The following is a 26,464-nucleotide window of genomic DNA, read 5'->3' as shown; positions in this document are numbered from 1 at the left end:
GTGGTTGATCATTGCCTTCTTCCATGCTGTAAACTTGAGTCTCCGCCCTTAACCCTCTCCCATGCTGCTGCTGCCCCGCACAGGAGAATTTTGACTCGTAACAGATTGCCTTCCACTCGCTATCCACTACCCAAGCTAGGAATGAAATGGGTATGCCTCTGCTTGACTCTCCCTTCCATAGCCGTACTGGAAACACTCTGGGTGCCATCCTGAGAGGGAATAGGTGAGGCTGGAGACAGGGAAATGAGTGAGACTTGACAAAACTTCACTCATGAATGCTTGGTATTTTGTGAACGATTGGTAATTAAAAAGTAAATAATGAAACTGATGGCCTAGAGACCTTTTTATGAGGAAATAATGAGTAATGTTGCTCCAAGATGCTGATACAGTACTCTTTTCCATCAACTGCGCTGTTCCAGTGGCAGAGAGGGCAGGGAGGGCCAGTGACAGTTGTGCCAGCTGAAAGTTTGGGGAACCTTCCTGCCAGTTTGGCTTCACAGGCTCCCAGCAGGTTTTAATTTCCACCTTTGCTCTCTCAAGAGTGTTATCTTTACGTAGTCTAATAAGTCATCGGGAGACCGAAGGGATGATAGTGCAGGAATTCAGCGAGCTAATTAGGACTCCAGTTGTCTGACAGAGGATGGCAAAAGGAAGATTTCTATGAAGTAAAGGGGCTAAGCTATCCCCCACTGGCTTCCGACAATTCAATAGCAAACTGACCGGATGGTGCAGTGGTCACAATGCTAAGCAGGCAATTCAGCCTGGCTTGTTCCTTCACCTGCCCTCCTCTGATGTGTTTAACTGTACATGATGTAGTTAAGTCACAGAGAAACTCAGAAGCAGTTAGTGTAGCCATCATCCTAACAAACTAAGTGTTCCTGACAAACTGGAAATGTTCTCATTTCAATTTCCTTTTAATGACACACTAGAGTGTGGGATCTGAAATGTCAGTCTTTGTATTTTCCAACCTGTAGAAACTTGAATAAAGCTTACACATAAGAGCAATCAACTCTGATAGCGGTAGGCTAAATATCAGTTTCTGAAAATAAATTTTATATGAATCTATTCTCCAGACGATTTGAATTTTAAATGTTTTAAAATGTGACATCTTTATATAAGTGAATACAGATTGACGCAGCCACTATAAAAACCTGAGGTTCCCATGCATCATCGACTTTTCCCCCGTAACCTGTTATACAGTGCAGCCAGGCGCAATGCAGGTTTTACTGCTTTTGGTGGCCGTAATTTACTACCCTCCTGACCTAGATATAGATAGCCGTTACCGTGACTTGAAGCCATTTGGCGTTTGTCTACATTCTCAAAAGCAGCTCATGGCTTTTAAATTTCATATGCAGGAAAGATTTTGTAACTGAACAGTTGAGAAGTAGCGGCATTAAGCTTCTCTGAATCGAGGCACCTCAAACTAAATATGTCCAAAGCAGAACTCCTCATCTTTCCACCCAAACCCTGTCCTCTCCCTGTCTTTCCCATCACTGTAGGCAATGTCACCATCCTACTTATCTCACAAGCCTGTAACCTTGGTATCCACCTCAACTCATCTCTGTCATTCAACCAACATAGTCAATCTGTCACCAAATCTGGTCAGTTCATGAGTTCTACCTTCACAGCATTGCTGAGATCCATCCTTTCCTCTCCATCCAACTTGCTACTACGCTGTTCCCACTTTGACTACCTGTCTCCTGTCTCTCCCCATACCAGTCCATACTTCACTCTGCTGCCCAGATCATTTTGCTAAGAAAAAAACAACTACTCTGTGCACATCTCTGCACTCCTCGGGAACCTCCAGTGGTTACCCATCCACCACTGCGTCAACCAGAAACTCCTTACCGTCAGCTTTAAAGCACTCAATCAGCTTGTTCCCTCCTACTTTACCTAGTTGATTTCCTACTATAGCCGAGCCCACGCACTTCACTCTTCTAGTGTCAGCTTGCTCACTCTGTCTCTAGCTCATCAATCTTGTCACCACCCCCGTGGCCATATACTCCCTCTGATCTGGAACTCCCTCCCCTTCTTTATGTGCCAGATCACCACTTGCCTTACCTTCAAAGCCTTATTAAATCACATCTCTAAGGGGTCTTTCCCGATTAAGCCCTCTTTTCCCTAACTCCTTTACCTTTCTGGAATACCTGTGCACTTGAATCTGTACACTTAAGGCATTCGATATACACTCCAGTTTCAGCCCCACAACACTTAAGTACATATCTGGGGTTTATTCATTTATATTAAAGTCTGTCTTTCCCATTTAGACTGTAAGCTCCTTGTGGGCAGGGAATGGGTCTACCGACTCTTGTTTTGTGCTGTCCAAGTATAGTGCTCTGCACACAGTAAACTCTCAATAAAATTGATTGATTGATTGACTGATTGAGGCCAGGAGTCCCGATTTGTTACTTTAGTCTTCATCCCAGCTGGTTGCCAGGACATCACACGACTCCTTCCACTTTTCTCCATTCTCAAGTAATGCTGGTGGTATTTAGGTACCGGTCCAGGGCAGCTCTAACTTATCTGATAGTAAGCGACACCTGCAGGATCAACAGAGCTGAGTTTATTGCCTCGGTCCTTTGGAGACCCTTGCTCCCCGGTAGAGAGCCCCATGCTACCGAAAACCCCAAAGACCAAGAGACACAAGACCCAAGACCTCCCAGGCCCCTTTCCCACTCTTGGGCTCACATTTTATCTCCCACAGTTTATGTGAGTGCCAGCCAGAGGGCAGAACGATGTCGTTCATTGCCTTCTCAGCCCACATGGTCCACTACGTAGGCTTAGTGGGTGCTCATATGGTACATATGCTGGGCATCACCATTCAAATGAGTCTCTCGCCACGTAAAGATCGCCATCTTTGCCGCCTCACTTGTCTGGTTGCTATGCCGAGGTCGCAGCTCAGCTTCCACTGGGTCAGCTCCACCACCCCTCACTTTCCAACTGATGCATTGGTACACTGACATCTGCAAGTCTCTCCCAGTATTGTCCCGAGGTGACTCCGCTCTTTACACACAACCCTACCATTTTCTTGGGAGGCAACAGGAGTGTCTGAACCCCAACCCTTTCCTTCTTCAACTCCAGCCTTTCTTTTGGCAGCCCCATGGGGAAGCCTTAATTCAGTTTGTGGGATCACAAGGAGTATTGAGCCCGTCCCTGCTTCTCACTGGCCAAGACCAGGCTTTAAATCTTTCAGTGGCATTTATTGAGTGCTTACTAATGCAGAGCACTGTACTAAGTGCTTGGGAGAGTACAGTACAGTTGAGTTAGCAGACACATTCCCTACCTAGAATAACCTTACAGTCTAGAGGGGGAGACAGACATTAGTATAAATGAATACTTCATTTTCTATCATTAAAAGAAATGTACACAATTTAAAGGAGGAGAGGGCAACCTTGTTCTCTGAAAGCTAAAGAAGCTGCTCTATGGGGAACTGAGATAGGGAAAGCAAAAGCAAGGGTGGGCCAAAGAAACGTCTTAAGGACCCAGTAAAATAAAGCTTCAGATAATGCTGCATCTCAGCTGAAGAATGGGTGGGAGTCAACTGCTTATGTTAGACCTGCATGACTCACAGCTATTAAGATAGGAACTGTTCTCTTTGAGATAAAGCTTCATAGGGCACAAAAAACAATGAGGCCTAGTGGATAGAACACGGGCCTGGAAGTCAGAAGAACTTGGGTTCTAGTCCCGGCTCTGCCACTTGTCTGCTTTGTGACCTTAGGTAAATCTCTTCACCTCTCTGTGCCTCTGTTTTCTCTTCTATAAAATGGGGATTAAGACCGTGAGCCCCATGTGGGACAGGGGTTGTGTCCAATCTGATAAGCTTGAATCTACCCCAGTGCTTAGTACAGTGCCTGGCACAGAGTAAGTGCTTAACAATACCATTAAAAAACAGAGAGAGAAAGAGCAAGAGAGAGAGTCAAGGAGGCAAAATGGCATCAGACATTGCAAACATAAATCATGACAACCCAAAGAATAGCTCTTTTTTGTGCACAACTTGGCTGAGACTCTGGGTCCTGCATTGATCTTTTCAGTCACAAATTGCAATTATAGGTGACCTTCACCGCCAGCTGTGTCTTCTGTTATTACGGGGACAACTATATATTCATTCATTCATTCAATAGTATTTATTGAGTGCTTACTATGTGCAGAGCACTGTACTAAGCGCTTGGAATGAACAAGTCGGCAACAGATACAGTCCCTGCCGTTTGACGGGCTTACAGTCTAATCGGGGGAAACAGACAGACAAGAACAATGGCAATAATCTAAAGCAGTTCCATGAAGGAAGAAGGCTGTAGGCTAATATCCTGTTTGCTCTTCATATCCTTCACTTCCAATCTGAATTCCTGGGATATTATGGAGAATTCTCAGTATACCTAATCCTCAGCTGCCATTATCAGACCATCACATCGATCAGTCTCTGCTTGTCCAAACCCAAAATTTAGCTGGAAGAAGAGGATTTGGTACTCAAAGAAGCTTCACTTCTTTGTGGTGTCAACAATGTGGTCACCATCAGCATCATTTTTAATTGCAATCTGGCTTCAAAGTATTGTTTCCATGTCAGTTAGGGTATTTGTTAAGCATATAGTATATGGTATGTGTATAGTTTATGTGCCAAGCACTGGACTAAGCACTGGGTTAGGTATAGGTAATCAGGTTGGACCAGTCCCTGGACCACATGGGGCTCACAGTCTTAGTGGGATGGATATTGTGGGGATAAGAGCTTTATAAAATAACTTAAGAATTAAGTTTATTAAGTTGTTATTTAAGAAAATAACTTTTATAGAAAAAGATGTCTTTTCCCAAGTTGGCAATCCCATTTATACCATCAGAAAACCCTCATCGATGCCAGCAGTGCCCTGAGGTAGCACTTCTTTGTTAATTTTATAACTCCACAATATTTGGATAGTGATTGGTTAGAGAAGCAGTGTGGCTCAGGGGAAAGAGCACGGGCTTGGGAGTCAAAGGTTGTGGGTTCTAATCCCAGCTCCGTCACTTGTCAGCGGTGTGACTTTCAAGCAAGTCACTTAACTTCTCGGTGTCTCAGTTACCTCATCTGTAAAAATGGGGATTAAGACTGTGAACCCCACATGGGGCAACCTGATTACCTTGTATCTCCCCCAGTGCTTAGAACAGTGCTTGGCGCACAGTAAGTGCTTAACAAATACCATTATTATTATTATTATTATTTGGACCAGGGTCCTTCGAGAATAACTGCCTTCTGCCCTGTCTCCTCCGTGAGAGATGTGGACTTAATTAAGAAGATGATCACCAGCCGAGCTATAGACCTACGTTACCAGACCAGAGAAATTATTTCTCTTAGGCTCCCAAACGTCTGGTGCATTCAAAGCCGATGGAGTAAGTGGAAGATGCCCTCCTCTGTTGATTGAGAAATTGACTTAATGCTCAAGTATCTATCTATTAGTTATCACCCTAATCATGTAGTCTTCAGAGCAAATGCTAGGCTGCTTCTTATGTATGAAGCCCGATAAGAGTGGGTTTATACCTCCAAGAGCTGCAATGCTTGACGGAATTTACTGGTGCAGGGCACCTCCTCCCAGTTAGATTCTTCTTTCTACACCAGGAAGAACACCGTGTCTGTTACTCAGGCCCTGAGCAATTTGTTTCACCTTTCTCCACTTTGGGACACAGGGATGCAATGCTCCTTGTCCCCCTCTGGATAATTCTGCTCATTAGTTAATCAGCAATTGTAAAGCACTTTGGCAATATAAAGTGCTAGGCTAAGAGAAGGGGAGAGAGGTGAGAGTGGTTAGAATGATTTGTTTTATGCTGTACGAGCCTGCCGCTCTTGGGCAGTGTTTCACTTCACAGTTGTCAGGAAACACATTTAAGAGTCTCAAGCGAATGTTAGGTTGCTGGATCTCAGCTAAGTGAATACCTCCCCTTGTTTGCCAGACTTCTGCAGGGGTTTGAGGAAATTTCTGGTGTTGAATGAGCATTGGGAGAGATGATGTTTAGGCAAAGTGTTCAGTGCCCTCCCAGGTTTTACACATGCTGTAACTCTCAACACCGTCCCTGTCACGCTTCCTGGAGGTTTATTTCTGAGATCCCCGTGCATCTCTGGGGATGGCGGTAGTGGGAGAGAGAGATGAGGGAGATGGGCCTCCCCGGGATGATCTCCTCACCTGTGGTCTTGGGGAGCACAGCTTCCTCCCAACTCACTTCCCTGCAAACCTCACTCGGATTAGGAGCGGGGAGCTGTGGAATAAGTGAGCAGGAGGAATTTATAGTCCTCTGCCCTCAGAGCTGGTGCTAGCATTTTGGCAGCCCCTGGAAAATGGACATTTTGGTGACTCCAGTTGGAAAATGAGGCATGGTGATAATAATAATAATGGTGGTGTTTGTTAAGTGCTTACTATGTTTTAGACACTGTATTAAGCACTGGGATTGATACAAGCAAACCTGGTGGACACAGTCCCTGTCCCACACGGGGCTCACAGTCTTAATCCCCATTTGACAGGTGAAGGAACTGAGGCCCAAAGAAGTGAAGTGAGTGTGCCTAAGGTCACAGAGCAGACAAGTAGCGAAGCTGGGATTAGAACCTAGCTCCTTCTGACTCGCAGGCCTGTAGTCTATCCCCTAGGGCATGAGCAAGCTATTAATCAATCACTGATATGCATTGAGTGCGTACTGGGAATAGAGCACTGGTCTAAGCTCGTTGGGGCATACTGTACAATAGAGGTGGTAGACATGATCTCTGTCCTCAAGGAAATTAGAGTCTAGTCGGGGAGACAGACACTAAAATAAGTAAGAAGGAGGGGAGGCAGTGAATATAAAGATAGGTGTATAAGTGCTGTGGGGCGAGTATCAAAGTGCTTTAAGGGTACAAATTCCAAGTGCATAGGAAGTAATAATCATAATAATGCTGATGGTGTTTGTTAAGCACTTACTATGTGCCAGGCACTGTACTAAACGCTGGGGTGGATACAAGCAAATCAAGTTGGACACAGTCTCTGTCCTATGTGGGGCTCACAGTCTCAATCCCCATTTTAAAGATGAAATGAAGTGACTTGGCTAAGATCACCCAGCAGACAAGTGGTGGAGCTGGGATTAGAACCTATGACCTTCTGACTCCCAGGCTTGTGCTCGATCCACTACAACATGCTGGGGAGGGTGAACAGATTGGGGAAATGAGGGTTTAGTCGGAAAGGCCTCTTAGAGGAGAAGTGATTTTAGGAGGGCTTTGAAGATGAGGGGATTGCGGCTCCTCTATTGGATTCCTCATAATTGGCTTCAAGGCTCTCCACCATCTGGTGCTGCTCCACCCTTCTGCCCTCTTCTCCCACTGTTCCCCAACTCGCTGTCTTCTTTGAGCCAATTCCCCAGCCTCAGTACTCTTGTTCATGCTGTTCCCCTAGCTTGGAACTCCCTCTCTCCTTGCAGTTCTCCCCACATTCAAAGCCCTCCTTAAATTCCACCTCCTCCTCCAACAAGCTTTCCCTGATTACACCCTCAGCACCCAATCAGGAAGCTGTGTCATCATTCTAACTAACTCTAGCACTTATGAACTCATTTATGACCTCTCTCCTTTTCTGCAGTCTCACATTTCCTTCTGCTTTCAGGACATCTCTACTTGGATGTCCCGCCGATACCACGGACTTAAGATGTACAAAGCTTTGCCCCTGACTTTCCCATCACTGTAGACAGCACCACCATTCTTCCTGCTTCACAAAACCATAATCTTGGTGTTATCCTCGACTCATCTCTCTTATTCATCCCACATATTCAATCTGTCACTAAATCCTGTCGGTTCACCTTTCACAAAATTGCTAAAATCTACCCTTTAATCTCCATCCTGCTACCACATTAATCCAAGCACTTACCCTAGCCACCTTGATTACTGCACCAGCCTCCTTGCTGACCTTCCTGCCTCCTGTCTCTTCCCAATCCAGTCCATACTTTACTCTGCTGCCCAGATCATTTTTCTACAAAACAAAGTAGTTCATGTTTCAGCTCTCCTCAGGAACCTCAGAGGTTGCTTATCCACCTCTGCTTCAAGCAGAAATGCCTTAGCATTGGCTTTAAAGCACTCAATCCCCTTACCCCCTCCTACCTTACTACAGCCCACCCCAAATACAGCACTCCTCTGTTGTCAATCACTGTACCTTGTTCTTGTCTCTCTCACTGCCAATCTCTTGCCCACATCCTCCCTACAGACTGGGACACCCTCACTCTTCATATCTGACAGATGATCACGCTCCCCACCTTCAAAACCATATTAAGATCACATCTCCTCCAAGAGGCCTTCCCCGACTAAGCCCTTATTTCCTCTTCTCCCACCTCCTTTTGTGTCGCCCGTTTACTTGGATTCGCACCCTTTATTCACCCCTCCCTCAGCCCCATAACACTTATGTATATATCCATAATTTATTTATATAAATGTCAGTTTTCCCCTCTAGACCTTAAGGGGGTTAAGGGAAGGGTGTGTATCTACCAACTCTGTTCTACTGTACTCTCCCAAGTGCCTAGTACAGTGGTCTGTACACAATAAGCGCTCAATAAGTACGACTGATTAATTGATACTTCCTAGGAATATGTTCTCTCTATACTTATAATAATAATAATAATGTTGGTATTTGTTAAGCGCTTACTATGTGCAGAGCACTGTTCTAAGCACTGGGGTAGATACAGGGTAATCAGGTTGTTCCACGTGAGGCTCACAGTCTTAATCCGCATTTTACAGATGAGGTAACTGAGGCACAGAGAAGTGAAGTGACTTGCCCACAGTCACACAACTGACAAGTGGCAGAGCCGGGATTCGAACCCATGACCTCTGACTCCGAAGCCCAAGCTCTTTCCACTGAGCCACGCTGCTTCTCTAGCCACGCTGCTTCTCTGATTGTGGATCGCCTAAACAGTCCAAGTGACTTAACTGGCAGCCCACCTCTCAGTCTCCACTCTGTGGCTGAGTTTGCAAGAGGTGACTGAAGGTTCAATTAGGATCGATTAAGACTTTGAGCCCTATGTGGGACAGAGACCGTGTCCAACCTTTATTAGTTTGTATCTACCCCAGCTCTTAGAACAGTGTCTGGCCTGTAGTAAGTGCCTAACAAATACCATTAACAACAAAGATCCCAGCTTATTACTCGTGAGCTAGCACTGGTTAGCGACTCCCTCAAGATGCCTGCATTAGATTGGATTCCCCATACCCCATTTTTGCCTAGTGGAAGGGCCATCACCCTTAAGAAACCAGGCAGGGTAGGAGTCATCACTGGGTGGATGAGGTTTTCTGGGTCATATCTCCTGCACTAATTCCATGTGCCCAAAGTCCCAGAACGGGGTCCTTCTCTGCTGGAGTCTCCCAGCTTTGGGGTGAGGGGAACATGATGGTGATGTGCAGTGTGGGGGACATGGCCGGGATCCCCATTTCCTCCCATTTTCCTCACCAGATGGGGAGTCAAGTGATCTCTTCTGCATGCACAGCATGTCAGTGTTCAGCAGGACCCGGCCTTTGAATATCTGAAAGTACAAAAGAGACCATCACGGCAACCCTGACTGCTTGCTCCGAAACTAGGGAAGACTTCCTCTCTCTTTGGGTTTTGTGAAACCTCTGAATCTTCCAGCCAAGTTATTATAAAGCTTTTTTATGGTATTTATTAAGCATTTACTATGTGTCAAACCATGTTCTTAACATTGGGAGAGCACTTCAATTTGCTACTACTTTCCAGCGTTTTTCACATTACTCTTTCCCAAATTGTGACTTTGTTGCACTCAAAATATTGTCTGCCATTACAAAATGGGTATAACGTCATGTTACGGTACATTATTTAGAAGCCATTAAAAAGGAAGGAGAATGATTTTCAGGAACAGAAAAAAGAGGTTACAAATGCATCAAATTTTTTTTTTAAAGTAATCCATTACCTAACATCTGTTTGCTTGAAATAATTTGTTTTACCAATCTGTATTATGTACTGTGGGGATTGGAGCTCTTTCTTTCCCCGGCATATTTGTTTTAAATGTCAATCTGCTAGGGAAAGTCATCTGGATATTTTAGGAAATTGACAGAGTTAAGTTTCTGCTCTTGCTGTGCCATCAAGTCAAATTTAAGGCCATTTTTTGTGCAATCGTGCCTCATCCCCCTACACAAACTAACACCTCCCTACTGTTTCCCAAGGAAGGAAGGACAGGGGAAGCCATTTATGTATGTGCTCAGTTCATCTCAGCTTTTATGATGTCTTAAATCTTCCTCATCTGCCTTACTCTCTCAGAGAGAGATATGTGTTTTTCTGGTACCTGAATTTGTGGAGCTCCATTTTCTTGTAGAGAACAATGCCCGAACATAAGCATGTATAATGAAGGGTGGTTATGCCAGGAGGTTGTGGAGGAGAGGAGAGTCAAACCCTGCATGCATCTTCCTCCCACTTGGACTGGGAACCCCATGTGGAACAGAGACTGTATCCCCTGACTGGGCAAGAAACATGTTTATCAACCTTGTTGTATTGTATCCTCCCGAATACAGTGCTCTGCACACAATAAGTGCTCAACAAAAACCACCGATTGATTGATTATTTGGCATCTACCTCAGTGCTTGTCTCAGTAGCACTTATCATTATTATTATTTTTATTCTGTCAACTGTTGTAATGCAGGAAAAGAATGACAAGTAAAATGGAGCTGCAGGTAGACACACTTGTGCTGTCTGCCCACTGGGGTTGCTGAGCCCATCACTGGAATACAAATTTTAAAACCGCCCAAGTACATCAATCCTGGTGAGAGTTTTAGCGGCTCTTGATATCACAGGTGGTGATGAAATGTAACCAAATGAAACGTCCCTCCCTGCCCCAACACACGCACACTCACACTCACACACACACACACACCCACCAGCAGCATGGCATAGTGATTAGAGCACGAGCCTGGCAGTCAGAAGGTCATGGATTCTAATCCTGGCCCCTCTACTTGTCTGCATTATGTCTTGAACAAGTCACTTCACTTTCCTGTGCCTCAGTTCCCTCATCTGGAAAATGGGGATTAAGACCGTGAGCCCCACATGGTACAGGGACCGGATCTAACGTGATTTGCTTGTGCTTAGTACAGTACCTGGCATATAATAAGTGCTTAACCAATACTGCAATTATTGTTATTGTTGTTACTATCGTTATTAGGTGAGAAGAGTAGCAGGGTTCCGGTCTTTGCTTGCTGATTGTTATTGTTATTAGGTGAGAGGTGGAGAGTGCAGTTCAGTCCTCTCCAAGGAGGGTGTATATGAAGGGGAGCTCAGAAGATGACTTTAGCAGGAGGGTCTCCACAGATTCTTGTTGTCAGGCACTCGAGGCTGCAGTAAGAGCAGGTCTGACTCTTGGACCTCCCAAACTGGCTGGAGGTCTCTCAGTCTCCTCTGGCCTCTAGGCTGTAAGCTTGTTATGGGCTGGAAGCATGCCTGCTACTTCTGTTGTATTATACTCTCCCAAGTGCTTTGCACATAATAAGTGCTCAATAAATACCACTGGTTGATTGATTGATTGGAGTGCTGAAGGACTTGTGGGCCTCAGGCAAGCTTGCTGTTCTCCCAACATCTGTTTGCATTGTAGATGATGCCTAAACTCTTCGATTCCTCCTCTAGATTATAAACTCACTGTGGACAGGGAATGTGTCTGTTTATTGTTTTGTTGCACTCTCCCAAGCGCTGAATACAGTACTCTGCACAAAGTAGGCACTCAGTAAATATGATTGAATTGAATGTCTTGAATGAATGAACTATTCCCCAAATTGGCATGCAGGTGGAGCTAACTCTCTGACCAAGGGTAAGGGCAGGCAGGAGCGGGTAGATTGGCTCCGCAGGAAAATTTTGGGTCCCAACCAATGGAATGGAAATGGATCCTCCCCGGTGAGGTATATTCTGACTGGGCTGGGGCTCAGTCCATGCCCAGTGCCCACAGGAGAGTAGCAGGGCTCTGGTTTTTGCTTGCGTAGATGGCACGGTCCTTTGGAAATAAAACTTCACTCATTTGGCCCCAGGACTCAGAAAAATATAATTTCCTCTGAGTAAAAGAAGAAAAAGGAGCAAGACCTAGTGGAAAGAGCATGGGCTTGGGGTCAGAGGACGGGGGTTCTAATCCTGTCTCTGTCACTGGCCTTCAGTGTGACGTTGGACAAGTCACTTGACTTCTCTGTGCCTTAGTTTCCTCTTGTATAAAATGGGGATTCAATCCTCATTCTCCCTCCCACTTAGTCTGTGAGCCCGATGAGGGAGAGGAACTGTGTCTGACCTGATTATCTTATGTCTTTACCAGTGCTTAGTTCAATGCTTGGCACAGAATAAGCACTTAAATACTGCAATTATTACCATCATTCTTCATAAAAGCCAGATTTTTGATAAAAGATTCCTTGTCTTTGTTGTTCAGCTTCAAGAAAAAGATCTGATTCTTTTCTTTTAAATGGTCATTAAGATTTTTATATGAGAGTTGTACAGTACCTAGGGACCAGTTCTGTAAAGGTTACTCTTTATAAGAGGAAACGTTTTGGAAGTGAGTGCCGAAACAAGAAAATTGTTGAAGTAGAGCCTGGTTTCAAATTGAAGTCATGGTCAAAAAAAATCATGTTAAAAGTTTTTCCCAAAGAGCATCTTTCATTGTACAAGGTCTTGTAGGTCGAAGCTCACGCTGATCACAGTGACACCAGAGTTGTGACCGCGTAAATCTTTGCAGGATCAGTTTTGCCGGTTGCAGTTCACGTTTCTAAGAAAGCAATTTGCTTTATTTTCGGAGGGAGAGAAAACATAACAGGTAGAATACACAAGTGGAATGCATTGAATCCTCTGCAATTCCCCCTCAAAAAAACATAATTCTTTTATTATTATTATTGCAACCAATAGTAATAATAATAATTGTGGTGTTTAAGTGCTTATTATGTTCCAGGCAGTGTACTAAATGCTGGGGTAGATAACAAGATAATTAGGTTGGACACAGTCCCTCTCCCACATGGGGCTCAGAATCTTAATCACTATTTTACAAATGAGGAAACTGCAGCACAGAGATGTTAAGTGACTCACCCGAAGTCACCCAGCATGCAAGTGGTGGAGTCAGGATTAGAACCTAGTTCCTTCTGACTGCCAGTCCTGTGCTTTTTCCACTAGGCAATCCAAAAAAATAGGCTAGAGGCCTTGGGGGAAGTGGTCTTTCCCAAGAGTTTTGAAATGAACTCAGCTGTTGGAGTATTTTTCTAAATCTAGCCAGCAAGTGAAGGTGTGCCTTCATGTCTAACCAGATGCTGCTACATGACATGGGGAAATCAAAGCAGCCTGGCTTGGTGGGTAGAGCACGGACCTGGGAGTCAGAAGGTAATGGGTTCTAAACCCTGCTCTGCCACTTGTCTGCTGTGTGACCTTAGCCAAGTCACTTCACTTCTTTGTGCCTCAATTACCTCATCTGTAAAATGAGCTTTACATGAGACAGGGACTGTGTCCAACCCGATTTGCTTGTATCCACCCCAGCTCTTAGTACAGTGCCTGACACATAATAAGTACTTAAAAATACCATTATTATTGTTATTATTATTATTATTACTATTAATAAAGCAATTTGGCCAGCATCATGGTCCAACTAAGGGGTGTGGAGGGAGTACCTCGAAGGAACGGACTGTGTCCAACTTAATTTTATATATATATAGTAAGAACTTAAATGCCATTTAAAAAAAACCCTGATAGCCGAAATCCGTCCTTATGCTTTCCCCTTTCGAAGGTTGCCTTTCCGCTCACAAGAGAGAGCCTTTGCAGGACATTATCTCTAGAAACAGAGATCCATTGTCCTAGACTAGGGAGAGAGTAGCTGTGATGACCGGCTCATAGAAAGAAGTTTCAGTGTGACAGAACCACTCAAATTTGATGGATCTTTGAGGAGAATGTCTCCTCTCCAGGAATATGAATTGTCAAAAGGTGGCAGATGTTGGTAGGGAGAGCTTCAGAAATCAGAAAACAGGGAAGCTGACCTGAGGAGGAGCCCGATTGGACCTATTAACTCCTCAAAAGGAAGAGCTAATTGAGAGATAAAAATAAGCAGGAAGCCTGCTGGTCACAAGCTATTTAAATTAGGTGTAATTAGGCTTCTGAGCGTTCAGAGAGCTGCAGTAGAAGGGTCATTGGATTTCAAGAAAGCCGAGGAAATTGAGAAATCTAACAAGGAAATGGCAAAGGAAAGGAACATTTCATAGAATCCCAAGAGTGTAAGGGACTTGGAGAAATTGTCTCGTCTTGTCATCTGCATCTGACCAGATGCTACCTAAACCCATCCAACAAGATCCAGATTCCAAAACCATTTTAGGTAGCTTCTTCCAGTCTCTCAAACACTTCCGTACCAAGAAGATATTCCTTATGAAATCAGTGGAATCTCACCTGCTGCAATTTCCTTTTCAAAATAGTCTCTTTAGAAGAGCCCCACTAAAATGCAGCAGTCTGAGAATCTTTTTTTAAAACAAGAATGCATATTATCAGAAGGACTCAGCACGATGTCATCAACATCATCATCAGTGCTATTTATTGAATACTTACAGGGTGCAGAGCACTTTGCTAAGTGCTTGGGAGAGTTTAGTACAGCAGAGTTAGCAGACACATTCTCTGCCCATGACGAGCTTGCAGTCTGGAGCTTACAGTCTTTTCAGAAGAGATTGTTCAAGAGAAAGTCAGGCTAAGAAATAGAAGAACTTGCTTGGGAATATGCTTAAACAGAGACTACCTGCTGGAACATAGTGAACTCAAGGGAAAGAATAGGGGAGTGTTGGTGTCTCCCATTAGGGGACATGTCTTGGACCTGAGACTTCAAGACCGAGAACCAGGGAGGAGGAACTGATTATAGTACTAGACTCTTGCACAGTGCTATTTGGCTGTCTCTCATCCCTGCCAGTCACATTAATGATCATAATAATAATTGTGGTATTTGTTAAGCGCTTATTATATGGTAGGCACTGTACTAAGTGCTAGGGGATACAAGTAAATTGGGTTGGACACAGTTCCTGTCCCACTTTGGGCTTGCAGTCTTAATTCCCACTTTATAGATAAGCTGATTGAGGCCCAGAGAAATGAAGTGACTTGCCCACGGTCACACAGCATATAAGTGGTGGAGCCAGGAATGGAACCCATGTCCTTCTGACTTCTAGGCCTGTGTTCTATTCACTAGGCCAAGAGGGCACCAGCCAGTAGGCCTACAGTATTTGCAAAGTGCACAAGTGATCTTCACCCAGTGAAACACGCTCAGAAAAAACCAGGACTAGAAGTCACATCTCCTGATTCCCAGAGGAGTGCTCTGTCCACTGGATTAGCAACAGGGATCGGGAGCCAAACATTAACGAATCAATCAAATGTATTTATTGAGCACTTACTGTGTGCAGAGCACTGTACTAAGTGCTTGGTAGAGTGTAATATAACAGAGTCGTTAAACGTATTCCCTGCCCACAATGAGCAGGGAATCTCAAATACACCCAGATATCTTAAAAGGTAGGGGTTGCATTATTGCAGAGCCCCATGTTCATGCTCTCATCTACCATCCCTGTGTGGCGCTGCATCCAGGCAAGCACATGTTAGAGAAGCAGCATGGCGCAGTGGAAAGAGCACGGGCTTTGGAGTCAGGGCTCATGAGTTCGAATCCCAGCTCTGCCACTTGTCAGCTGTGTGACTGTGGGCAAGTCACTTAACTTCTCTGTGCCTCAGTTCCCTCATCTGTAAAATGGGGATTAAGACTGTGAGCCCCACGTGGGACAACCTGATTCCCCTGTGTCTCCCCCAGCGCTTAGAACAGTGCTCTGCACATAGTAAGCGCTTAACAAATACCAACATTATTATTATTATTATTATGTCAGAACGTTCCCTAATTCTGCATCGTATTCTTTCCAAAACATATAGTGAAACCCCTTGTTCCAGCAGAATTTGGTTGTATTTCTTCTTCTTACCCTGGATGGAGAGGCAGTGTGGGACTTAATCATGGGGCACAACCTTACTGTAATTACATATCTGTAATTATTTATATTAATGTCGGTCTCCCCTCTAGACTGTGAGCTCAATGTGGGCAGAGAACGTGTCTGCTAACTCTGTTATTGTACTCTGCCAAGTGCTTAGTAGAATGCTGAGCACAGTAAGTACTCAGTAAATAGGATTGATTGGTTGATTACTGCCTAATGAAAATAGTACTGTCCCTTTAGCTTCCTTTCTACTTTTTTTTATGGTATTTGTTAAGCGCTTACTATGTGCCAGGCACTATTCTAAGCCCTGGGGTAGATACAAGGTAATCAGGTTGGACACAGTCCATGTTCCACATGGGGCTGACAGTCTTAATTCCCATTTTACAGATGAGGAAACTGAGGCACCAAGAAGTTAAGTGACTTGCCCAGGGTCACACGGGAACAAATGGCAGAGCCGGTATTAGAACGCATGTACTTCCGACTCCCAAGCCCGTGCTCTATCCACTAGGCCACGCTGGTACCCCTATCTGAAGGATGCACAGTTGAGGGAAGGCAAGGGAAGATTTAGTCCACCTTCAAAGAAGCAAGAGGTCAAAACAGATAGTTGGAATATTTCAGGCCAATCCCAGAAGAAAGTTCCTGACTTTGTAATCAGCTGGCTTCTGAAGGAAGCAGTGGGATCACTGACTAGTAGCGGAGAGGGGGTTGGTGGACAGAGCTTTCAGAGAACGGATGAATTGTCCCTACAGGCAACCATTTGCAGATACAAGTCGTTCAGTGTCTCTATACGTCAGCCCTGTACAGTGACTTATGTGGGATTCTTTTTTTTATAGGAACCTTGAGAGATCATCTGGCTTTGCCTCTTGGCAGAACAGCAATTACTTCACCCCTAAATGATAGCAAATCTGCTTATTTTCTTAAAAATTCCCAAAGAGGCTCTGCTAGGTCCCAAGATAACACATTTTAAGACCTTTCCTTTTTGCCGATCTTCGCAGAGAAAATACGCTGAGTGTCATCTATACAGACCTTGAACATGGCTATGCAATGTGTTGTTTTTAGACTTCTCATTTCAAATATTAAATAGACCCAGTTTCTTTGGGGGTGGTTTGTAGTATTTCATTTAAAAGCAGGCAGTACCAAAACCTGGAAAAATGCATTGCAGCTCCTGTCTGGGCTGCCTTTTTCAACTCTGGTGAGACTTTTCTAATTTCCTGAAATTGTTCGATGAATTTAAAGATATTGATTTAATGATGATTTGTTTTGGACAAACAAGCCATACAGAATGAGACAAAATGCACAAATATGAAATGAGACTGCAGATTGGAGTCATGTGAGTTGGAGAGGGATATGATTTGAGGGGTAGAGGTGCCAATTCTGGAATGGAAAATGGCTTTGGAACTCCAGGATTGAAACCATTAGCTTCTCCCCACAGCTCATGAGGCTCCTTCCTTCTTCCAGGAAGGGGAGGGGCAGATAAGCTGGAGCTGTGACAGGTCTTTAGGCCGTTGGCTGGGATCCAGGAGGTCACTCATGGTGACCCATAGATCCCCTTCTTGCCCTTTTGATGGCTTCACCTCTCAAGCAGCTAGAGCCTGGCAGAAATGAGCCATTGGTCTTGTGAGTGGGTAACCAGGCTAGAAGACTTGGGTAACTGATAGGTCCACCAGGGACCAGGAATAGTTGGATCTCAGAAGTGAAAATCCTTTCCCTGCCCACTCAGTTGATATGGCCCCAGACATGATTGCAGCCCAGTGGGACACCTTCCTGTTTGCCCTGCTCTACTTTTTGTCAGAGGGAGGAACATAGCAGTTACCCCCATAACCACTCCACTCTTAGTTGTGAGAAACATCCCCCACACTCTCCACACACACTCCCTCCCCTAGTCATTTTAAATCAGAACATCTTTATCTAAGGGATTTGGCCCATATTCTGCTGGGTGGTGAAGTCTGAGAAGTGATGTCTGAGTGAAAAAACAGTTGAAAAAACATTTCCTTAGGTGATGAGGATTCTGGGGCATTGTTCTCATAGGAATAGACTGCTGATCTTATCCCTTCTGGGGATGTGGGGTGAGGGTGGGGGGACGGTGGAGAGGAGAGGGCAGAAAGGGAAAGGAGAGAAAGAGAGAGAGACTGACTCCTAGGATGGGAAGGGCTTGGTTTGAGCTGAACTTCTGTAGAGAAGTAGATGTACGCCTTGTGTGGCTCTCCAGACTAATTATGCATACTATCAGTCAGTGGTATTTATTCCAGGCTTATTATATTAAGCATTTGGGAGAGTGCAATGCAACAAAATTAGCAGACACATTCCCTGCCCATAAGCAGCTTACAGTCTAGAGACGAGCTGACAGTCTAATTACAGTATACTTACAGTACACTATAGTAGAAGGACAGTGAATAAATGAAATTATTTGTCAGACTCTCCATCAGTCAATCAGTGCTCAGAGCATTGTGCTAGAAGTCCTTTTTTTTCCTGCACTGTAGCAGAAATGAAATCAAAATAAGCCTCCGCGGAAACAAAATGAGCAAGCAGTCTTCTATCAGATTTTAATTGTTTTTGGGTTCTCTCCCTCCCCACTAATGAAGGCTGGCTGCATCCAAGTTAACTAAAGCATCTCGACTCTCTCACTTCCCCCACTGCAAGCTGAAAATCCTAAATAAAGCATGAAGCCAAGTAATGCACTGTTTAATTTTTCAAATTGGATTTTTCATTATGTTTTATGATAACTTTTTATTTTTATCAAGTTACATCTCAGCCTTCTGTTTAGACATAGGAAGATTTATGGAAACTGATCTTGGTGTTTATTTGGTCAAACAAATACAATAAATCAGCTCACGATTTCAATAAAATATTATTAATAGAGCACATTATGCTGTTCAATATTACGTTATCTTTAAAATTAAGCAGAACATTAGTGGCCATGAGACTGCTTTTCAATCAATACATTTCTATAATGAAACCTTTCCATGAGGAACTTTCTTTATTGAGGACAAAAAGAAAAAAAAAACCAAAACCCATTGCCAGAGCTATTATTCGGGACAGTGCTTAGGGCTTTTATAAACTACCTGGATAGCAGTGTGCTGGTTTCAGGCATGAAGCTATCCAGAGTGACTATGGTTGCTTCTCCCAAATGTGCTCGCCTAAAGGTTTAGCTCAATATTTGTAGTTTAGTGCTCTTCTCAGAAGCAGCGGAAGAGTGTGCAGTAGTTAAGAATGTGATATCGGCATCCAAAAGCAGGCAGCAGGCCCCAACTGTGTGCATGAACCCTGAAATCGTTTCTTTAGTTCTTTCGGTGTGTTTAATCATAGTGAAACTTCAACATTGTAAAACAATTTGCTGATGAAATTTTCATAGAAATAAAAGATGAGCAATATTCATACAAGTGAGAAATGGTCTTCATTACTTTTTAAACTCTCTATCACAAGGAAAGCACCATTAATAAGATCCCGGATTTTTTTTCTAAGGCTATGTATACTTCAGAGAGAAATTTGGATGGGGACTTTTAATGAAATGATGGCAGAAATCACTTTTTTATTACAACCTTTTAGTCTTTCTGTGAGGCCTAGATGTGGCTAGGCCAATATTAATGACTTTTCCTAGGATCTGAGTGATAAGTTATGGAAAGTCTAGAGAAATGATCATTTTAGGGTGCTTTTCGGGTAGCTAAGTGGCCTTATGGTGGAATGCTGTTTGATAGACATGTGATGAGAATTAGAGGGATATAGATGTTAATGTGTGTGCTTATTCTAGTGAACTATCTCAAAGTGAAAGTCAATTTAAAAACTCTTGGTGTGGCTATTTGTTGGAGGGAAAAGGAAACAGACTGAGCTTCGTGTGGGACAGGGATTGTGTCCACCCTGATTATCTTGTATCTTCCCCAGCACCTAGTACAGTGCTTGGCACATAGTCAGTGCTTGACAGTGTGGCCTGGTGGATAGAGCACAGGCCTGGGAGTCAGAAGGTCATGGGTTTCAGAAGGTCATGGGTTCTATTCCTAGCTCTGCCGCTTGTCTGCTGTGTGACCCTGGGCAAGTCACTTCACATCTCTTTGCCTCAGTTCCCTCATCTGTAAAATGTGTGAATTCCCTGTGGGACAGAGACTGCGTCCAACCCGATTATTATTATTAACAATAATAATAAAAGTGCAACAATAATAATAGTAAAAATGAATAACTGCATGGGTACGGCAACTGACTACTTTAGAAAACTTACAGCATTATCAGGCCTAGGTTCACCAAATTCCCCCTCCGCTCCTAGGTCTCCTGTTTCCTAGGTTTTATCTGAAAGTAACAAATAGAGATGTAATCTTACTGTGGTTTTTTTTAATATTAAAATTTCAGGAAATGGTTATTTCGGGGGGGAAAGCAACTAAAAATATTTATAAAAATCTCAACAGACCCACATATTATGTTGACTTAGGATGGAATTTGCAGTACCCAGCAAACAAATCTGTTGTGGCATATTGCCCTACAACTATAATAAATGTACAGAGACAAGCCTCATCCACTATAGCGACTGGTATTTTAAAAGCATTTCACACATTTCGTAGTATATTCTAAATGCAGGTGTTCATCAAACTTTTAATACCACTGGGAGACCCCGCTCAAAACCTGCAATAGAGTGAAGTGCAAGGTGGCAATAAACTTGATTCTAGCTTTTATCTTTCTTGGTTCCACCTCAAAGCTTTTAAATATTACATTTCTGAAGGAAGAATTTCTTTTGAGGTAGTTATTTCTGTGAACACCTGTGAACTGTTGAGTATAACTGGGCCACAGCTGGCACTGATTGTGAATGAAGAGTAGAGTAGGGGTAGGGGAAACTAATTGATGGGCTGCCTTTACAACATCAGTCAATCAGTCGTATTTATTGATTGTAGAGCACTGTACTTAGCGTTTTGTTGTCTGTCTCCCCCATTTAGACTGTAAGTCAATTGTTGAGCTGTGATTGTCTCTATCTGTTGCTGAATTGTACATTCCATGCACTTAGTACAGTGCTCTGCATGTCGTAAGCACTCAATAAATATGGTTGAATGAATATAATATAGAAGAGCTGTCTCCTTTTATCCTCTTTCCTTCTTCTCCCTGCTCTTTTGTAGAAAAAGTCTGCCTGACTAGGGGCCGAAGATGAAGGGATTCTATTAGGGCTCAGTGTTTCTTGGATGAAGAAGCTTCTCTTTCCCATACAAGTTGACCATGCTGAGGGACGGAGATAAGAGTGATCTCCATAGCCCTGAGCTGGGGAGATTGGGAATCAATCAGTCAACCTGTCAAGCTTATTTATTGAGGACTTACTGTATGCAGAGTCCTGTACTAACTGTGTGGGAGAGTTCAGTACAACAGGGTTGGTAGTCACATTCCCTGCCCACAGTGAGTTTACAATTTAGAGGAGAAGACAAATGGGGGCTAAGAGGGACGGGATTAAAAAAAAAAACCTCGGGGCAGAACATTACTCATGGGCAGAGTTGATGGCAGGATGAGAAGAGGACCCAGGCCAGGAAGGCAGAAGAGAATTACCCAACTTGAGTGAACTACTTGGGGTGTGATGGAGGATAAAGAAGAGAGCCAGAGCACCCTGTGGCCTTGTATGACTACTTTAATTCTAATTTTACTGATCTTACTGGGGTTTTGCAATGCTGTTGCTTTGGGCCTTTTGGAGCTTATGACTAGAGACTGTCTACAGGGAATTAACAGGCAAACCCAAACCCAGTTCCAATTGCAAGGGTGAGTCTGACCAAAGAAACCAGAGATTAAACCTCTGCATGGAAAGAGTGACCATTGGAAAGACTTGAGAAGAAACATCTAGAAAAGGGAGAAACACCCTTTAAGGAGAGAGGTCTAGCTGAACTTGTGTGAAGTAATCAGCAGTTAGGCTGGTCGACAGACAGAGACAGCAAGAAAAGCTCCTTTAGAGGAGCGCCTTTTAGGAGTATAACAGTCAGGTTCAACAAGCCTTCAGAAAGCCGCAAAACAACTTAGCGTGGCATGAGAAGCAGCAGGGCCTTAATCGGAAAGACCACAGTCCTGGGATTCAGAGGACCTGGACCCTAATCCTGGCTCTAACACTAGCTTACTGTGTGACCTTGGGCAAGTCACTTCATTTCTATGTGCCTCAGTTTCTTCATCTGCAAAATGGGTTCTCCTTCCTATTTAAACTGTGATCCCCGTGTCGAACAGGGACTGCATTTACTTTATATTTAGGATGGTGCTCTGCATACAGTAGGTGCTCAATGAATACTTTTGAATGATCGATTGATTGATTGATTCTTTTGTAGCTTCTCTGGTACTGACATACAGGGAGGGCTTAACAAATAGCAAATAGTGCTTAACAAATACTACAGTTAATATTATCATTATTATTACAGTATCTGGCACACAGTGCTTAACAAATACCACTATTATTATTACTATTATCATTATTATTATTGTCATCATTGTTGTTGGCATGAGGTGAGTAGACAAGTTAATCAGATTGGCCACATTTCTTGTCACACATGGGGCTCACAGTCTAAGTATGAAGGAGTGGGTTATGATTTCCAATTTACGGATGAGGGGACTGAGGCACAGAGAAGTCAAGTATATTGACCAAGGGCACACAGCAGACCAGTGCCGGAGCCGGGATTAAAACCCAGGTCCTCTGACTCTCAGGCCCAGGCTGTTTCCATTAGTCTACATTGCTTCCCAGGAGGTAAAAAGGGACCCCAGAGAAGCTAAAATCTGGACTAAAATCATTAAAATGAAGGAAAGTTGAATTTGAGTAGTAGGCATTGGCATAGACTTTGTTCGGAGGGGGCAAAACAATAAAGAGGAAACTGAGAATGTCAGGTGAATCACTGTGAGGCTAGCAGCAAGGGAGAATACTTTCTAGTGAAGGAGCGAGGGCAGGGAGGCGGGTCGGGGGAGACGAGGCTCGAGGATTGGTTACTAAGAATCCAGAGCGTGGTCTTTGGGTTCAGGCACCTTGGCCTTCCTGTCTATGAAACTCTATAAGGAAGTAGGACTCGGGGTGGGGGGCTGAGGTAATGCCACATAGTCATATTTGCTTCCTTTGTGATACAGTATTCCATCAAAACTCTATAGTCCCCAAAAGGGGGCAGAAAAATGAAATATATTTTCAGATAAATTAATATTACTCAGCATCCCCAAGGATTGTATGTCCTCTTGCGATAAATACATTTGATCTCAAAATAAAAGCTAGTTTAGATGAATTAGGAAGGAGGAAATTTAATCAAGATTGAGGAAAAAAAAGAGCTACTCGAGTATAAAACATCTGGTGCCATGCACGACTGGAAGAATTTCAAAATAAAGTTGAATGTAAAACATGAGAAGCCAAAAGCAAAGCAGGGAAAAGAAGGCGGAAAGAGAGATGAAAAGACGTTTTTTAAAGTGTGTCTAGAACACGGGGTCAGAAACCTTTGAGAGATAGGAAAGGCAGTTTATTGATAGAAGGCAGACGTTGTTAAATAATGAAATGAATTATTTGCTTTTGGTGTTCACAAAGGAGGATCGGTGATAGATGTCAGGAATAGACACAGTAATTAGGGGAGGAGGAAGGAATACTGAAGGAAATTGGGATCGCTCAATGGTAGGAGATGAAGAAATGAGAGCAGCAGAACACTAACTCCTTGAGGGCCAGATGGAATCAATCCATGAAGTCTGTAGGAATTCCCTTGTATGTGGGACTGTTTTGTATTGTCACCGTGAATCCACCTGCTGGCTCTTCCAAGCTCTTGCTATTCCGACTTGCGCGAATACATTTTTGGGGTTTTCTCCTCGGTACAGAAAGGTTGGGGGCATTTTGTATCAGAAGAAATGATTGGTGTGCTCAATTAAATAAGAGTTGGAAGGCAACAAGAGGCACAGGGTAGAAAATGAAAAGTAGAGAAATTCGCTTTGGTTTTAAAATGGAAAACAGCAATCTTTAGGTCCCCAAGTCCCTTCCTCCCTCATCTCTTTATCCATTCCTAAATGGTGCCCTTTTTCTAGGATTGATCTGTTGTTGGGAGGAGGGCTTAACCTGATTTTTTGGCCGGATTGAGGCAATAATCAAATGTGCAGTCTTGAGCCCTGAAGCCTCCCCTCTGTGTTCAAGAAAAGTCAATTTGTTTTTGTGGGCTTTTAAAATAAAAAGTATGAAAGGAACTAAGATGGTAGCTCTGGCCCCTTTACCTTTTCTTCAGGGGAGCCTTCCCTGCTGCTTTCTTGAAAGTCAGCTCACCTCGCCCCTGGGACAGCCAATGCGAGGCTTGCAACGAAGGAAGGCCGGATGTTCGAATCCAGATTTAGGTCAAACGACATGGGGAAGATCTTCTTATCTTAATGAATTTGTGTCCGTCTTCAAAATAACACAGTTAAATTATCAACCCCTTTTTTTTTTAAGCGATTGATTGCCAGTGCTCCAGGAGCTGCCTAGCAACATCGCTTGCAGTGCTGCTCTGTGACCGCAAAGCTCAGTCAGGCAGAGTGGTTGTGAGGTGAAAAGCGTTGAAAGATAGCAAAGATCGTAACAATTGAAAAAAACGCTTTTCTTGGGCACTGACGAAGACTCGTTTAGTAGCCTCTTTAATAGCCCAGTTAGCAAACATCATAGAATCATTTTATTTATTTTTGCAATAAAACATCAAGTTGCCCCCTCCCCGAGACAACTGCACATCCTGCCTCTTGTCCATGTGGAAAAGTAATGACCGTTAGAGTGACGGTTACGGAGAAGAAGCCCGTTAGGAAGGCAAGGAGACAGGATTCAAGTCCGGCCCTAGGGAAAGATGACAGAAAGTGAGGTCCCCCCAGGGTGCCTCTCCTCCTCTCTGGCATGGGAAGCTTTCGGTCTCAAACAAATTGAAGGCCGCAGACTGTAGTGTCATTAGGAATAGTCAGATCGGTTGCAGCTTGGGGCTTGCCTAATCAGCCTGGCAGGCTCCGAGCGCCGTCAATCCCTGTTGAAGTCATGCCAGTCTTCCAGTCTTCCCAGGTGAAGTGGATTGACGGAAGCCCTCGCCTCACCAGACGAGACCAATTATGTGTATGGAGATGCTCCGGCCCTCGCAGAGAGCGAAATTCACTGCAATGACCGTTGGTTGAAGCTCGAGGAACCCCAGGTCCCTGTTCATGGGCATGTGTGCCCTTGACTGTGAGTGGACATCTTCGAGCCCATGGCTCAGGTCTGGGGGAGAGCAAAATCTTTTCAGGCTAATGGCCGTTGGGCGGAATCTCTGCTTTTCCATGTGCTGAGCATCGCAGGAGGCAGCAGGGTGGTTTTTATCCACCGAAGCACCTTGAGCATTTGTGCGGTCTTCTGTGAGCTGGGCTGTCTCTACTCTCTGGAGCGGATTTAGTCTAAATGGAATGACCGGTCCATTCTTTGCTTTCCGTGGGCTGCAGTCAGTAATAAACAGCTTACGTGATCTGTCTGATCGTGAGCTCGGCCAGAACTCATCGTGAAACCATGCAGTGGAGCCCATTGCTCAATAATTCTTACACTCTGCAGGAACTCTAGAATCCAAATATCGTTTGCAGTAGTTTTTCATCCGCTCTTTGGTTTTCCGTCATTTTCATCAGTGAAGAAGACAACGCTTCCCAGCCAGAGGGCTTGGCTATTTAAAATTTTTATTTATCTCTGCCGTCCTCGTAGTTTACTTTGCCTTCTGCCCACCCTGTCTCCTGCAAAACTTATTATTTAATATTTATGTATTGCCATAAGTGCATATAGCTCTGTGCAATAAATAAGTCTACCAGAATCAAATAAAAATCTCAGCCCCGAGGAGCTTCTGATCTTAAGGACCACAGCCAAGGCACATGATACAAGGCTGAAGTTTGGAACACAACCAAGGCAACAAGAGGAGGTGGACATAGGAGGCCCACGCAGCAGGACAGACCTGATGTTGGAGCCTCTGAGTGGTGGCAAGGAAGCATGGATTGGGTTTCTTGGAGGTTTATTTTAGGAGAAAGACAGTTACTGGTAGTCCTGGAGTCAAGTGTGAGCCACAAGCATTTGGGAAAATAGATGCCAAGAGACGGGGGTATTGGAAACTGTGTAAAGAAGGGTAGGCCCAGCCAGGATGGTAGGTTGATTCATTATTATTATTATTGTTATTATTATTAGTAGTATTAACATCACTATCTTTGTGGCAATAATAATAATAGTGGAATTTGATAATAATAATAATAAAAATGGTATTTGTTAAGCGCTTACTATGTGCCAAGCACTGTTCTAAGCGCTGGGATAGACACAGGGTAATCAGTTTGTCCCATGTGGGGCTCACACTTTAATCCCCATTTTACAGATGAGGTAACTGAGGCACAAAAAAGTTAAGTGACTTGTCTAAGGCCACACAGCTGACAAGTGGCAGAATCAGGATTAGAACCCATGTCCTTTGACTCCCAAGTGTCAAATTCTGGGCTAAATGTGGTCTCGTGAAAAGAGCACAGGCCTGGAAGTCAAAAAGACCTGAGTTCTAATCCCCTCTCTGCCACTTTCTTCTATGTGACCTGGGGCAAGTCACTTCTCTATGCCTCTGTTATCTCATTTGTAAAATGGCGATTGAATAGCTGTTCTACCTCCCTGTTAGA

At 43.9% G+C, this 26,464-nt stretch overlaps 1 protein-coding gene and 1 long non-coding RNA gene across 4 annotated transcripts in view; one reads left to right on the top strand and one right to left on the bottom strand.

Annotated features, from left to right (window-relative positions):
• Positions 1 to 26,464, top strand: part of KIAA1328 (KIAA1328 ortholog) — a 320,218-nt gene that overhangs the window by 175,549 nt on the left and 118,205 nt on the right. The window lies entirely within an intron of this gene.
• LOC120638282 lies at positions 9,404 to 25,066 on the bottom strand. Its single transcript, XR_005659861.1, has 3 exons — positions 24,068 to 25,066; positions 20,115 to 20,182; positions 9,404 to 9,477 (listed from the first exon to the last, which is right to left on the bottom strand). It is a non-coding gene; the product is annotated as an uncharacterized LOC120638282 (long non-coding RNA).

The sequence above is a fragment of the Ornithorhynchus anatinus genome, chromosome 3, assembly GCF_004115215.2.
Source record: "Ornithorhynchus anatinus isolate Pmale09 chromosome 3, mOrnAna1.pri.v4, whole genome shotgun sequence".
NCBI classification, from domain to species: Eukaryota; Metazoa; Chordata; class Mammalia; order Monotremata; family Ornithorhynchidae; genus Ornithorhynchus; species Ornithorhynchus anatinus.
Note: the sequence above shows the minus strand (reverse complement) of the source record. Positions and strands in the feature narration are given on the sequence as shown.